This window comes from Electrona antarctica (genome assembly GCF_951216825.1).
Source record: "Electrona antarctica genome assembly, chromosome: 18".
Classification (NCBI taxonomy): domain Eukaryota; kingdom Metazoa; phylum Chordata; class Actinopteri; order Myctophiformes; family Myctophidae; genus Electrona; species Electrona antarctica.
Window position 1 is genome coordinate 30890315 of NC_136799.1, and position 15000 is coordinate 30905314.

The window sequence follows — 15000 nt, forward strand, 5'->3', positions numbered from 1 at the left end:
TGGCTGTGGGACGCAGGGAGGGAATCTCTCTGCTTGTTAGGGACTGGCTTTCACAGCTCCCCCCCCCCCCCCCCCCCCCCCCCCCCGCCCCCTCTGCTGAGCTCAAAGCGCACTGAGTGACACTGCTGCCCACTCACACAGGCAAAAATACCCCGCTAACTGGATGGCATATGTGAGACACTCCACAGGGTAGAGCTGTGTGTGTGTGTGTGTGTGTGTGTGTGTGTGTGTGTGTGTGTGTGTGTGTGTGTGTGTGTGTGTGTGTGTGTGTGTGTGTGTGTGTGTGTGTGTGTGTGTGTGTGTGTGTGTGTGTGTGTGTGTGTGTGTGTGTGTGTGTGTGTGTGTGTGTGTGTGTGTGTGTGTGTGTGTGTGTGTGACAAAGACAGAAAGTGTGAATGAGAAGACAGAGGAAAGAGAAAATGACAGAGAAAGTGTCCTGTTCTTCAGGCTAATACCTTGTCAACTGGGAGAGGAGAGGAGAGCAGAGGAGAGGAGGAATTAACTTACATGTGGCAGAAACTTGGCCCGATGGCTTTCCTAGATAAACTCGGCCCCAAGTGAAAGCCCGGGACATCATTTGCTACGGGAGTTATATATGCATGAGGAAACGTGTGAACATTTGTCCAAACAAACGCCAGCGGTGGAAGCAGCGAGCACATGTGGGCCGAAGGTGCACCGAAATATGTTTGACAAATTGGACTTTGTCAGCCCCGCCTGCTAAGCTCTTCAGATGGTCTAATTGAACCTGACATAGCTTTACTTCTGTGGTTTCCTCTTTGGCTTGGCCCCTATTTGTCTTCTCCTCGCTCATGTTATAGTCATTATTAACAATGTTCTTTTCATTGTCCCGCTGAGCTGCTAAAATCATACATTTATTAATATAAGCCTTCATTGTGAGGACATACGGTAGCTTTAATGTCGAAAATAGAAGATATAAGGTGTGAATTTCTGGAAATTGTGATATCGGTGCAATCAGCCGAGCCAATTCGAAGCAATATAAAATGTGCCTCTGAAGAGTTTGTATTTTAGACATTCTTTTTTGCCCATCACAACTTCAGTGAAGCGTGTTTCAGCAGGGGGCACCACAGCCCAGTACCGATTCTGCCCTTTAAGCAGTATTATGGGTTGTAGAATACACCAAACTGCGTAGACGTGTTTAATGGTCAACAGAAGACAGCTGGCTTATTCAGATAAAACGCACGCATGCGCGCACGTATGCACGCACACAGTATTCAGTGCCTGCTAAGAGTTAAAAAACGAGTCACCTCTCTGACATTTACGCAAGGCTGCTGCCTCTTTTCAAATGCTCTGTGGGATATGACAATACCCGCGGCAGGAGAGCCATTGAAAAGTGTGCTGGGGAGACAGGAAGCCACTGCTAGCAGGGCGCACCTGGACTACCTAACAACCAGCAGAAAAACACCCACTTGATGCTGTGAACAAAGGGAAGACAATGATCACAATAAAATAAACGGAGCGGCAAGATAATGCCAAATGATGTCACCTGGCTGCCGACTAGACCCCTGCCGTGTACTTTTTGCTTTGCAGATATCATAATATTTTTTTTCTCTTTACTTTGTTCATGTTCCAGTTTCCTGCACGAGTACAACAGTGCGTTCCGAATTGTGCTTTTCATTTTGAGTTTGACTTAATATGCGGGCTATTTGGATTGCTCACCAGTAACAGTTTCTCAAAACATACTTCACAAATACTAGTGGTGCCATCAAAAGATCCCCAGAGGAACATTTGCATAGAGGAGTGTTTATATTTTGCATTGATAGGCCATTTACTCTGGCAAACATCAAAGAGTGGAATATCAATTTTGCGTGTTCAAAACCACTGGAGATAAAAAAGAGAAGTTGATCTCAAAATCCCTGGCGGAAAAGAATTGAATCTTGTCCTTGGAGAAATTAAGCTCACTATAGAGAAATAAGTGCTTTGAAATATCATTGTCTGGCAATCGAGTCCACACTGATGCATTAGTTATGGGCCATCTAAAAAGCAGTATTTACAGGCAACCCAGTGATGTAAAGTAAATAAGTACATTTACTCAAGTAATGTACCAGTACAACTTTGAGATACCTTTACGTTACTTGAGTATTTACATTTTTTGATACTTTATACTGTACTTGTACTCCACTAGGCCTACATCTCAGAGGCAAATACTGTACTATTTATTCCACTACAATTATTTGAGAGCTTTAGTTACAAATTACGTATTACTTATTTTACTGTTAATACAAAACGCTTATTCTATAGGCTATACACAGCAAGCCAAATGACGTTATGATGACGTCCTCCAGTGAAGTTCAGGATTGGCCAGATCCCAGCCTATGGGGATGATCTTTACGTCATATCCAGGACGTCTTCACCTGTTGAAATAGCTAATTCTGGACCAGATGGTTACTAGTTATGATATGACTTAAGTTGATCTGGCCTCGATCAAACTCCCTCTGATTCATCCAGGGGCGTCCGTCTTAGTTTGCAGAATTTATGTTGGTTGAGATCAGGGGATATTCTGGGCCAGATCTGACTAGTCTTGGTTTGACTTAGTCTCTATTGGCCCCAATAGAGACGTCATTAATTCGTCCAAGTCCTGACTGTGCTTGCTGGGTATCCTATGCTATATTAAAATTGTCTTATGCAGCTACGCCTAAATATGGAGTGTGCTGTCTAACCTCAATGTGTCATCATAGCATCGGGCACAAACAAATCAGTATATATGGGCACAAAGGGGGACACCAGGGATCACCTATACATGTAGGTGTTGGATGAAATCAGCCCTCAGCAATAAGGGATAAGGACTGACTGAGATTGCCATATTTGGGCATATCGGTCGGATCAGCAGTGCGGCGTAGGTGTAAGAGCTAATGGCCCGAACTCTAGATGTGAGGGTTGCATAGCGACCCGAACCTCTAGTATCTTTAAACTCTAGATGTGAGGGCCGCATAGCGACCCGAACCTCTAGTATCTATAAACTCTAGATTTGAGGGTCGCATAGCGACCCACAGGGCTCCAGACTAACTTTTTCACAGGTAGCACTGGTGCCACCTACCTTTTCATTTGGTAGCGCCACCACAAATTAGGTAGCACCATTTTTTTCTTTGTATAGCGTGGTATTAATACATGATCTTATCATGCCCCCACATCGGGCACCATATATTTATGTAGTGGTTTCCACCATTAAAGGTTTGAATCATAAAACCCCCTACAAAGGTCACTGTGTAAAAAACAGCAACCTACCTGGTTATACTTCAAAACACTGTAGATGGTTTCAACCCACCACAAAGTCACTCAGTCAATAAAGGCAATATTTATATTCCAGTCAGTTTAAGGTTTTGTGTTGAAAATTAAATGCAGTCCAAACCTTTTGGATTAATAAAGTGACAATTTGTACAATATCTCCATTACCATTATCCAAATTAATTCCTTATTATAATATTTTTACATTTTGGAAAAAATCTTTTGCAATGTGAAATGCCACCACATTCTTAATCCTTTTCCTTGTCTTTATGGGCCAACTTGTGAAAGCTGCATGCTTTTATTGTGAAGGCAAACGTTTCTGAATGCTCTCAGAGCCTGCATATCTCCGCGTGCTGAAAATAGCTGATCTACAAGCTCACAACGCGTCGCGAGCTTGTAGATCAGCTATTTTCAGCACGGAACACGAAGAATAAATCAGGCATCAGTGCTCTTCACTCACTGGGAGGGAGATTAATGTATTTTGTTGGCCGATCATCATGGTATGGACACATAGGCTACCTCCTCGATGCAAACATAACAAGCTTTGGAAGCTATTTTTCGTGGCACATTTCGTGGCACATGTTTAATCAAACAACACGTTTACTAAGTTTCACTCAGTGTTTGGGTCGGGAGTCGGCTGTCTGTGTAGATCATGACTGATCATCATGCAGTTAGATATGCGCGTTGCGCGCTCCAGTGAAATTGTACAGCTGAGAAAGATTAGTTAATTTGTGTCGGATAAGCTGCGTTCAGACCTGAATATATATTCGCCTCGGTTCGTCCAGTTTGTACCGCGGCAGGTCGCGCCGCGCCCGTTTGCGCAATTCTCGTCTTTGAATTGACTTTGTATGTAATCGCGCCGCTCTGACCATCCAAGTCTGAAGGGCTTATTTGTGGGTTTTCGTGAACGATCGTTCTTTGAACACTGGGCGTCAGGCGAACGTCCAATGTTTTCAATCAATGGAACGGGCAAGCACTGCGGGATGTTTTTTTTTTCCTCCACTCATCCTTCCAGCAAGTCGCACCTGTGCGACCTCATTCAATTTTAAGTATCACCCTTAATAAGTTAAGTCGCATATGCGACCTAATAGGTCGCACGCTGGAGCCCTGGCGACCCAAACCTCTAGTATCTTTAAACTCTAGATGTGAGGGCCGCATAGCGACCAGAACCTCTAGTATCTTTAAACTCTAGATGTGAGGGTCGCATAGCGACCTGAACCTCTAGTATCTTTAAACTCTAGATGTGAGGGCTGCATAGCGACCCGAACCTCTAGTATCTTTAAACTCTAGATGTGAGGGCCGCATAGCGACCCGAACCTCTAGTATCTTTAAACTCTAGATGTGAGGGCCGCATAGCGACCCAAACCTCTAGTATCTTTAGACTCTAGATGTGAGGGCCACATAGCGACCCAAACCTCTAGTATCTTTAAACTCTAGATGTGAGGGCCGCATAGCGACCCAATGCATAGCGACCTGAACCTCTAGTATCTTTAAACTCTAGATGTGAGGGCCGCATAGCGACCTGAACCTCTAGTATCTTTAAACTCTAGATGTGAGGGCCGCATAGCGACCCAAACCTCTAGTATCTTTAAACTCTAGATGTGAGGGTCGCATATCGACCCAAACCTCTAGTATCTTTAAACTCTAGATGTGAGGGCCGCATAGCGACCCGAACCTCTAGTATCTTTAAACTCTAGATGTGAGGGCCGCATAGCGACCCGAACCTCTAGTATCTTTAAACTCTAGATGTGAGGGTCGCATATCGACCCAAACCTCTAGTATCTTTAAACTCTAGATGTGAGGGCCGCATAGCGACCCAAACCTCTAGTATCTTTAAACTCTAGATGTGAGCGTCGCATATCGACCCGAACCTCTAGTATCTTTAAACTCTAGATGTGAGGGTCGCATATCGACCCGAACCTCTAGTATCTTTAAACTCTAGATGTGAGGGCCGCATAGCGACCCAAACCTCTAGTATCTTTAAACTCTAGATGTGAGGGTCGCATATCGACCCGAACCTCTAGTATCTTTAAACTCTAGATGTGAGGGTCGCATATCGACCCGAACCTCTAGTATCTTTAAACTCTAGATGTGAGGGTCGCATATCGACCCGAACCTCTAGTATCTTTAAACTCTAGATGTGAGGGTCGCATATCGACCCGAACCTCTAGTATCTTTAAACTCTAGATGTGAGGGCTGCATAGCGACCCGAATCTCTAGTATCTTTAAACTCTAGATGTGAGGGCCGCATAGCGACCCGAACCTCTAGTATCTTTAAACTCTAGATGTGAGGGCTGCATAGCGACCCTCACATCTAGTATCTTTAAACTCTAGATGTGAGGGCCGCATAGCGACCAGAACCTCTTTAAACTCTAGATGTGAGGGCCGCATAGCGACCCTCACATCTAGTATCTTTAAACTCTAGATGTGAGGGCCGCATAGCGACCAGAACCTCTTTAAACTCTAGATGTGAGGGCCGCATAGCGACCCGAACCTCTAGTATCTTTAAAATAGCCGATCAAAAAGTTCACGATGCACACATTTATATATCTTCAATAATGTTTTGCATGTTTTGATTCCAATACTGTGTACTTTAAAATGTTCTTGGTAACGTTTTGAATACAGGAGTTTTACTTGTAACCGACTATTTCTGTATTGTCGTATGGCACTTTTTCTACAAATCTGAGTACTTCTTCCACCACTGCTGGCAACTCAGTGGTTACAAATGCTGCCAATAGCAGATATCGGAAGAGCATACATAGTAATCCTCATGCTGGAAGCTAATCACTGCAGGCACATTCCCACTACTTTACTGACTGTGTCCAGGCTAGGAGCTGTCGACGATGTGCATTAGATAGACTGCATGCAGGCTTATGGCTTCCGGTGTTTCCATTTCCATTTGGTTCCTATTTAACCTGTCTCACAACCAATAAAGGACCTAGTCAATTACAACAGACCGGGAACTTCACAAGCAGGAAATGGGGCAATTACATCAAGCCGAGAGAAAGACAGCCAGTCACTCAGTCAGCTAGGGGTTAAAGAAAGAATGAAATATGTAAAGAGGCAGGCAAGCAAGCAGGAGAGGCAGCAGTTTAGGGTTTCAATCTGCCAGCTAATCTTCAAACAGCAAGCTGGCAGTGTGCTGGTCACTGATAAAGGGCCCGGTCTGTCATCACACAGGCTCACCTCCAGTCACTCAGACCTCCTGTCAGGACGTCATATGGAATCTGGGAAACAGCCAAGGGCAAGGAGACAGGCCACAGAGAGAAGTAGGGCGAGGGGGAAGATCTGTGTGTGTGTGTGTGTGTGTGTGTGTGTGTGTGTGTGTGTGTGTGTGTGTGTGTGTGTGTGTGTGTGTGTGTGTGTGTGTGTGTGTGTGTGTGTGTGTGTGTGTGTGTGTGTGTGTGTTGGTCGGTCTGACTGTCCATCTGTCTTCTTGCGACGGTGTCTATCTCTGTATGTCTTGCTTGTGTGTGTGTGGGGGCGTGTCTGTCCATCTGTCCGACTGTGACGGTGTCTGTGTCTCTGTGTGTGCCTGCTTACTTACTCCGTGCGTCCATGCACTAGCGGCGCTGTGCATGTCTTGTGCATGCATGTCTGCAGCACGTGCCTGCCCGGACCCCTCCCTCTCGCCTTCCTGGCACGCGTGCGCGAGGGTGGCGCGGACGCCGCAGGTTTGAGGGTCATAAAATCAAACGCTGATTGTGTGATCATGGGTAATTGTGTGAGGAGAGGCCATAAAGTCTAAAAAGAGGGCGTATTAGTGTTTTGTGGCCGTGTTTTATGGGAAGGTGGGCCTTTTACGTCTGGGGATGACTGGTGAAAGGTGAGATGGGGCGGAATCAAAGAGCTGACTTTGTTGTTTAAAGTCAGTCCCCCCCTGAGGTAGGCTGCAGCTGAAAGACAATGTTTACAGCCTGCTGATTGACAATATAAAGGCAGTCAGACGGTGTTGGAGAGCAAATTGCACGAGGCAGAAGGACTTCGATGTCTATTGGAACTTAATTATTTATTGTGAAATGTGGCGAATTCTGCGTTTGCCTAGTAGTTCATTTGGAGAACTTAATTCAGTCCAGCAAAACATTTCACTTGGGAATAGCAGTGTGTGAATGTATTTCTGTGGAACAACATCTCTGAAGAGGTTCACCATAAATTGCTGGAACTTGTTGACAGTTCAGTGCATCTCTCTAGTTTCGCATGGAGTCGACGGGGGCCATGACTCCATGGCCCCCACGGCCTCCTTCGTCTCTTTTACACACAAGGTTATTCGTGTCGCCAACAAAGAAATAAATGTGAATTGGACCGATTGATGTAGTGCCTTTCTACCAAGAGTGAATGCTCAAAGTGCTCCACAGAGAGAGGCGATGTGTGTAAGTGAGATGCATATCCAATGCACATCAGGCAATCATACACAGAGAGCAATGGGCTCACCGCCACACACTATCAGATAAAATCATGAAGCATGCTGGTCTGCAATCTTCCTATTATTCAGCAAATCAAACATGCAGCCATGGAATGTAGAAATGAGAGATGAGGCGATATTCTGTGTTTGAAATTACTTCACTTTGTTGATTTAAGTATAGTTTGCACAACAATAACACCCATTTGGAATGATACCATAACTAATAATTATGTTTTCCTTTCTCACTCTCTCTGTAATTGTATCTTCCATAAGTCCTTGTGCGAGTCCTTGCAGGTCTGTAACTTCCTACTCGTGCACTGCTGCGTAGCCTTGCTCGGTGACCTCCAACGTAAAACATTAATTGTGTTACACTTAAAAGTGTGGCCGTGCAGGTGTTTTCTTTTCAAAACACTGCGTACAAGCCTATTCAAAGTAGTGTATTTATACACCAAAGCCAAGGTTGTTTGGTGAGTGTTGTTGGCTGTGCATATCGCGTGCATGCAAATGGAACATTGGCAGAAGGTGGGGTTGGTTGATTTATCTGTTCCTGAAGGGATCTAACTCCACCGGGGGAAAGAGTGAGTGACCTAGAACTTCATAGTGTGCGTGCACTCACTGCACTGCAGGTGTGCTTTTGGTGATAGAAGTCCGTTTCAAATAAGTATAAGTTTGGTGGTATTATACAATAACCTCTATAACACAAAGGATGCAACATGTCTCCACTCAACACCATGGTCTTTTTTTATTGTACTGACTTTTAATATGTTTACTTCTCTCTCTCTCGCACAGTAATAAGCTCCTAGATTATCCTGAAAAACCCCTGCCTTCAGTTACGTGTCGGAGCATCAGAATATCAGCCCAGGATGCACCTTATTTCACCTCAATGTTCTATTGCCTGCCTGTCACTGAAGGACTCTCTCTCTCTCTCTGTGTCCTGAAACCATCTCCTCTAGGCTCTGCCGCGTGTCTCCAGACCCCGTCGTCCTGTGTTGTCCTTCCTCTGCACCCTCCATAAGCTCCTAGATAATTTCCAGCTCCTGCATCCAATAATATCTGGTGGCATGCACCGTGGCCTATACTGAGGTGAGTCAGACAGTCAGTCAGTCAGTCAATCTTTCATTAGGCCTGGGGTGAGCGGGGGTCAGACGCCACTCCTTCACTGCCCAAGACAAGCAGCACATCTGCTGCGGGGCTGATGGCTGGAATGATAATGCTCTCCTTTTCCACCAACTCTTCTCATCTTCTGCCTCCACATCTCTCTCTCTCTCTCTCTCTCTCTCTCTCTCTCTCTCTCCCTCTCTTTTTCACAGGCTTCTCTTTTAGATTTACCCTCCCAGCTTATTTGTATCAGTCCATCTGCCTCTCTATCTCTCCATCCGTCCATCCGTCTACACACAGTAACATCTGCAGTGTCAAGTTAACTCTGGAACTCTGGGAGTGTACAATTGGAATGGTTCCATTTGTACAGAGTTAAAGCTGCAGTCCGTAACCTTTTGCCCTGCTCGGGATTGAAACCATGCTCTTTCGCATGAGAGACGAATTGTATCGCTCGTGCATGAAAGATGACAGATCAATGGTGCCGTCGGTACGTAAAAAGTGCAGGGACACGACGATTGCGCAACAGAATGGGAACGGTGCGAGAGAGGCCACCGGCGCCGGTCGGGGAAAATACATACATAAATAAATAGACCAGTCATTCCCCAATAGTGCGGGGACATTCAGACCCTTCTGATCCCCGCTCTGGCGCCTATGGGACAGAGTTTGCACTATGAGCTTCGCGAAGGCAGTACTTCTTGTCAACCAGTAGTTGTCCTACCTGACACCAGGGTCTAAATGTCTCAATGGAAGAGACCGTATCCAACCATGGCATAGTTTTATGTATTAACATACTTTACCACAGTGGTTCTCAAAGTGGGATCCGAGGACCCTCAGGGCCAGGGGTCCTTGAGGGTCCATAGCAAAATGGGTTAAAATATCAGTTTAATCACTTAATCACAGCTGTACAACATGGTGCATTTATAGATAGATGTGCATTTTTTTTTTAAAGATATTTTTTTTGCGGCTTACGCCTTTTATTGGTTTTTGAAGGGACAGACAGTAGGCTGACAGGAAACGGGAGAGAGATGGGGGAAGACATGCAGTAAAGGCCGTGTCGGGCTCGGGAGTCGAACCCGCGGCACACTGCGACTGGATTACCAGTCGGGTGCCCAGACGGTTACGCCACCGCCTGGGCCAGATAGATGTGCATTTGACTGTCCACGGTGGGATTTGGATTTAGATTTAGTTAGATCGGCATAGTTACTCAAGACTTCATGCACTCCATATTCGTACATAATGGTCAAGAATTCCATATATGGTCATGGTTGATGTAGAGCTCCTTATATGGATCCTTACATGGATGGTTTCGGCCTTGATGTCATGATGACATGGTTTGTTTGGATCTGATTTCATGCTGAGGTGGGCTTCCGCACGGTGTGGAGGTGGGCTGCAGCACGGTGTGGAGGTGGGCTGCAGCACGGTGTGGTCTCCTTGGGATGCTTCCTTGGAGGTGGGCTGCAGCACGGTGTGGAGGTGGGCTGCAGCACGGTGTGGAGGTGGGCTGCAGCACGGTGTGGTCTCCTTGGAGGTGGGCTGCAGCACGGTGTGGTCTCCTTGGAGGTGAGCTGCAGCACGGTGTGGTCTCCTTGGAGGTGGGCTGCAGCACGGTGTGGTCTCCTTGGAGGTGGGCTGCAGCACGGTGTGGTCTCCTTGGAGGTGGGCTGCAGCACGGTGTGGTCTCCTTGGAGGTGGGCTGCAGCACGGTGTGGTCTCCTTGGAGGTGGGCTGCAGCACGGTGTGGTCTCCTTGGAGGTGGGCTGCAGCACGGTGTGGTCTCCTTGGAGGTGGGCTGCAGCACGGTGTGGTCTCCTTGGAGGTGGGCTGCAGCACGGTGTGGTCTCCTTGGAGGTGGGCTGCAGCACGTTGTGGTCTCCTTGGAGGTGGGCTGCAGCACGGTGTGGTCTCCTTGGAGGTGGGCTGCAGCACGGTGTGGTCTCCTTGGAGGTGGGCTGCAGCACGGTGTGGTCTCCTTGGAGGTGGGCTGCAGCACGGTGTGGTCTCCTTGGAGGTGGGCTGCAGCACGGTGTGGTCTCCTTGGAGGTGGGCTGCAGCACGGTGTGGTCTCCTTGGAGGTGGGCTGCAGTGGTCTCCTTGGAGGTGGGCTGCAGCACGGTGTGGTCTCCTTGGAGGTGGGCTGCAGCACGGTGTGGTCTCCTTGGAGGTGGGCTGCAGCACGGTGTGGAGGTGGGTTGCAGCACGGTGTGGTCTCCTTGGAGGTGGGCTGCAGCACGGTGTGGTGTGGGAGGTGATTATGTATGATGTGCAGACTCAGTGTTGACCTTTTTCCCTGTCGTCCCTCAGATTGAAACCAACACTCACAGACTCTCCTCCTCCCTCTCCTCTCCCCTCCCCTCCTCCCCCCTCCGTTCTTGTTACTCCGCTGCTGGTGCTGCATGCCGCTTTAATGTTTCATCCATATTTTGTGAGAAGGGAGAACTTCCGACCACATACACAGTAATTGCCCCGGCTCCTGTAGCCTGAATTTCATATCAGGCTTGCTTGTGCGCGCTGGCGTGCATGCACGTGCGTGTGTGTCTCTCTGTGTCTCTCTCTCTGTGTGTGTGTGTGTGTGTGTGTGTGTGTGTGTGTGTGTGTGTGTGTGTGTGTGTGTGTGTGTGTGTGTGTGTGTGTGTGTGTGTGTGTGTGTGTGTGTGTGTGTGTGTGTGTGTGTGTGTGTGTGTGTGTGTGTGTGTGTGTGTGTGTGTGTGTGTGTGTGCTTGCACTTGAGTCAGTTTTTGCCCCTTTCTGCCTGTGTGCATGTCTGTCAGTGTATTATCACTGTGTATGTGTGTGCATAGTGAGTGAGTGAAGGTACGATAGGTAAATTGCTTTTAGCTCCCAGTTCCTACAATTGCACAGGCAACCAATTGTTCTGAATGTAGAGGGACATCAGGCATCAATGTGACTATTATTATTCTATTTAATATTTGGCACTCACGGAAAGGATGAGTAACAACACACATTGTACTGTATAAAGAAGCTGATTTAAACAGCAGAAAGATCACTGATCGCTTCTATTTTATCAACAGCTATTTCATGAGACAAAAACTAACATAACGTAAAGGTCGGACAGAACATTGTATTACTGCATCTCCATATTTCAACTGTATGTTTTAGATAAGATTATGAGATTCAAGTCTCATTGGGTGTAAATGCAGACAATTAATATTAGTTTGTTTATGAGTAGAGCAATGAGTAGGCTACGTCCCACACAGTAAACCTGTCAGTGTTAATTCGTCCATTTTTAACCCTGAATCAAATGTAACCCAATGGACCATATGGTTCCATTTGTACTCACTCAACATTGAGGATTGTGTACCCTCTCTAAAAGCAAAACAAGAATTCTCTCTACTTTCATGTAGAGATCGTGGTCTGTCTGTCTGTCTGTCTGTCTGTCTGTCTGTCTGTCTGTCGTTCCCCTCTCTCTACTGTATTTCTTCCTCTCTCTCCTTCTCTCTCTCTCCTTCTCTCTCTCCCCTTCTCTCTCTCTCTTCTCTCTGTTCTCTCTCTCTCTCTCTCTCTCTCTCTCTCTCTCTCTCTCTCTCTCTCTCTCTCTCTTCTCTCTCTCTCTCCCCCCCCTCCATCTCTGCAAGCTTTGCTGTCGCAGCAGTTGCTGTCAGTTTGAGCGGTGCCTGCCCCCAAATATAATAGGGTTTTCTTGACTGAACTCCCTGGGGATTGACTGGCAGTGAAGAATTCAACACGGCTCATTTGGAGAGAGTGCAGAGTGAGAGGACGGACGGGCTTCATAGAAAAAAAAAAGTATAGCCCTCTCCGCGTCTCGGCGGCGGGCGTGTGGCATTCCAGCGAAGGTGTTAGTTTCACTGATAATACGTTCGTAGAAACACAGGCAGTTAGGTTTACTGGGTCGCCTCGCGTCTGTGGTTCTGTCTGTGACGCATGTCATGCGGCTTAAAGAATAAGACCGTGGGGTGTCAACTTGGGCACAGCTGTGCGGAGTGTGTGTTATGTAAATGGGGTGTGTTTTAAATGCGCAGCAAATGACACATCTCCGGCACTGATAAATGACTGTCATTGCAATGTGCTGCTTCTTTTTTTTTAAATATATTATTATTCATTATTTGCTGCTTCTGTTTTACACAGTTTTGTGGCAGCTGTAATAATAATAAGAAGAACATTATGTAAAATTGTGATAATTCACGAGGGTCTTTGTTGATTAAGATTTATCAGCTTTTATCACAAGATTTATCACCCCCACATGTAAAGTAAACATAATTAAATATAAAGTATTACTTTTACGATTTTGTTTTTGTTGTTGAAAAACACTTGGAAGACCATGAGAGCGTGTCAATGATCACAGCAGAGTGCGCCAATATGAGTGCCATCTAATAATGTAATGGCCCTTAGAGCACTAGATCTGCGGGTGGATTATGCATGATTGCAGTCCATTATGCAACAGTAATGTGGGGAAAGTGGTTTTACAGTTTGCTGATTGCATTAACATAACACTATGACTGTTAGTTCAGTTGACTATATTATTTTTATTTCATTGAGAAACATAACTGCATATTCGAGTGATAGTGGAGTCTCACCTAACACAAATGTGCTCTCTCTCTCTCGCACACACTCTCTCGCACAGTGCGCGCGCACACACACACACACACACACACACACACACACACACACACACACACACACACACACACACACACACACACACACACACACACACACACACACACACACACACACACACACACTCTTGTACTGCCATGCTTGTGAGGACTTGGGGAATGGGAAATGATTCCCATTGACTACATTCATTGACTAATCTAGAACTGTTACCTTAACAACACCACTGCAATACAATACATCACCCCCTTAATCTCTCTCTACTCTAACCTCATAACCCAACAGTAGTTGTAACATTAAATCAGTGTCGTGCAAAGTGAGGACGAGCAAAACTTTCCATCCTTGCGAGGACATTTTATTCTCACAAAGACAACAGTGTAAGTAGTACACAGACACAGGCACCACATACACACTCACAGACACACACTGATCCTCACAAGGGCAGCAGTGCACACAGTTCTAACCCATGGCACATGCACGTACGCGTGCACACACACACACACACACACACACATGCACAGGCACGCGCGCACACGCGCGCACCTAAACTACAGGCCAGTATCTGTGGTATGAGGATCTCTTGTTGCTAGACAGCTGCATGCCTCGGCCCCCTCACAGCGGTTGACTGAGCTCTGAGGAGCTTGACAAAGAGGCTTAAAGTCCTCCCTAAGTCTCCAGCCCCTAGGTCGCCTGCATACCCCGAGCCTGGCCCTCCAAAGGACCTGAATGCAAGTTTAGCAGCTATGGTTACACCCCGACAGACCCCTGCCGCCCCTCTCTCTCGCATTACCATTTTTTCCTGGGGCTGCTTCAGTCTTATAGCCCGGCAACAGGTTCCTCTGGTGCTCCGCTCCTATTTCATAACATGATGAAAGAAGTGTCTGACACTGTGCTGCTGCCCAGGGACCCCGCCAGTGATGGACACAGTAGAAATACTTCAGTGCTTTTGAGTATTCAAAAGTACAAGTTACCAAGTACATTTTCTTTTTAATATCAATGCCTTGCTGTACTGAAATTTAGACCATTATTAACCCATTCTGGAACCCCTTTTTGTGTTTTAAGCATTGAAAAATAGCAGATCTACAAGCTCATAGCGCGGCACCGAGTGCCGTGCTACGAGCTTGTAGATCTGCTATTTTTTTTAAATCATAAAAATGTGGCGCAAATCTTTTAATATATAGGCTATTCTTTCAGAGCGAACATTTTAACTCAAATCTTTGCTTCTGGGGGGGTCCCTGGAACAACATATTTTCAGATGGGGGTCGGCGGCCAATTACATATAATTTTTGGGGTCCTTGACATGAAATAGTTTGAGAACCACTGACATAGAAACATAGGTTTTTCAGACATTTTCAGATTTAGAAGATATTTTGTAGAATCGGCCTCAGGTCTAAGGGGGTTTATATAGTGTAAATAGCAGATCTACAAGCTCACAATGTGTCACTATGACATGTTGTTGTTGTTGTAGTAGAGCAGCTATTTTGTGGTTAATTCATAGTATATTTCTGTGTCGGTCCCAAGAGTCCCTTCCTAGAAATGTATCAAAAGGTACAATATCTCTATTTGAAATGTTGCAGAGTGAAAGTCATGTGCTTTCAAAAAAAAACATACATGTATGTACAGTGGTGGAAAGTAACTAAGTATAGGCCTACATATACTTAAGT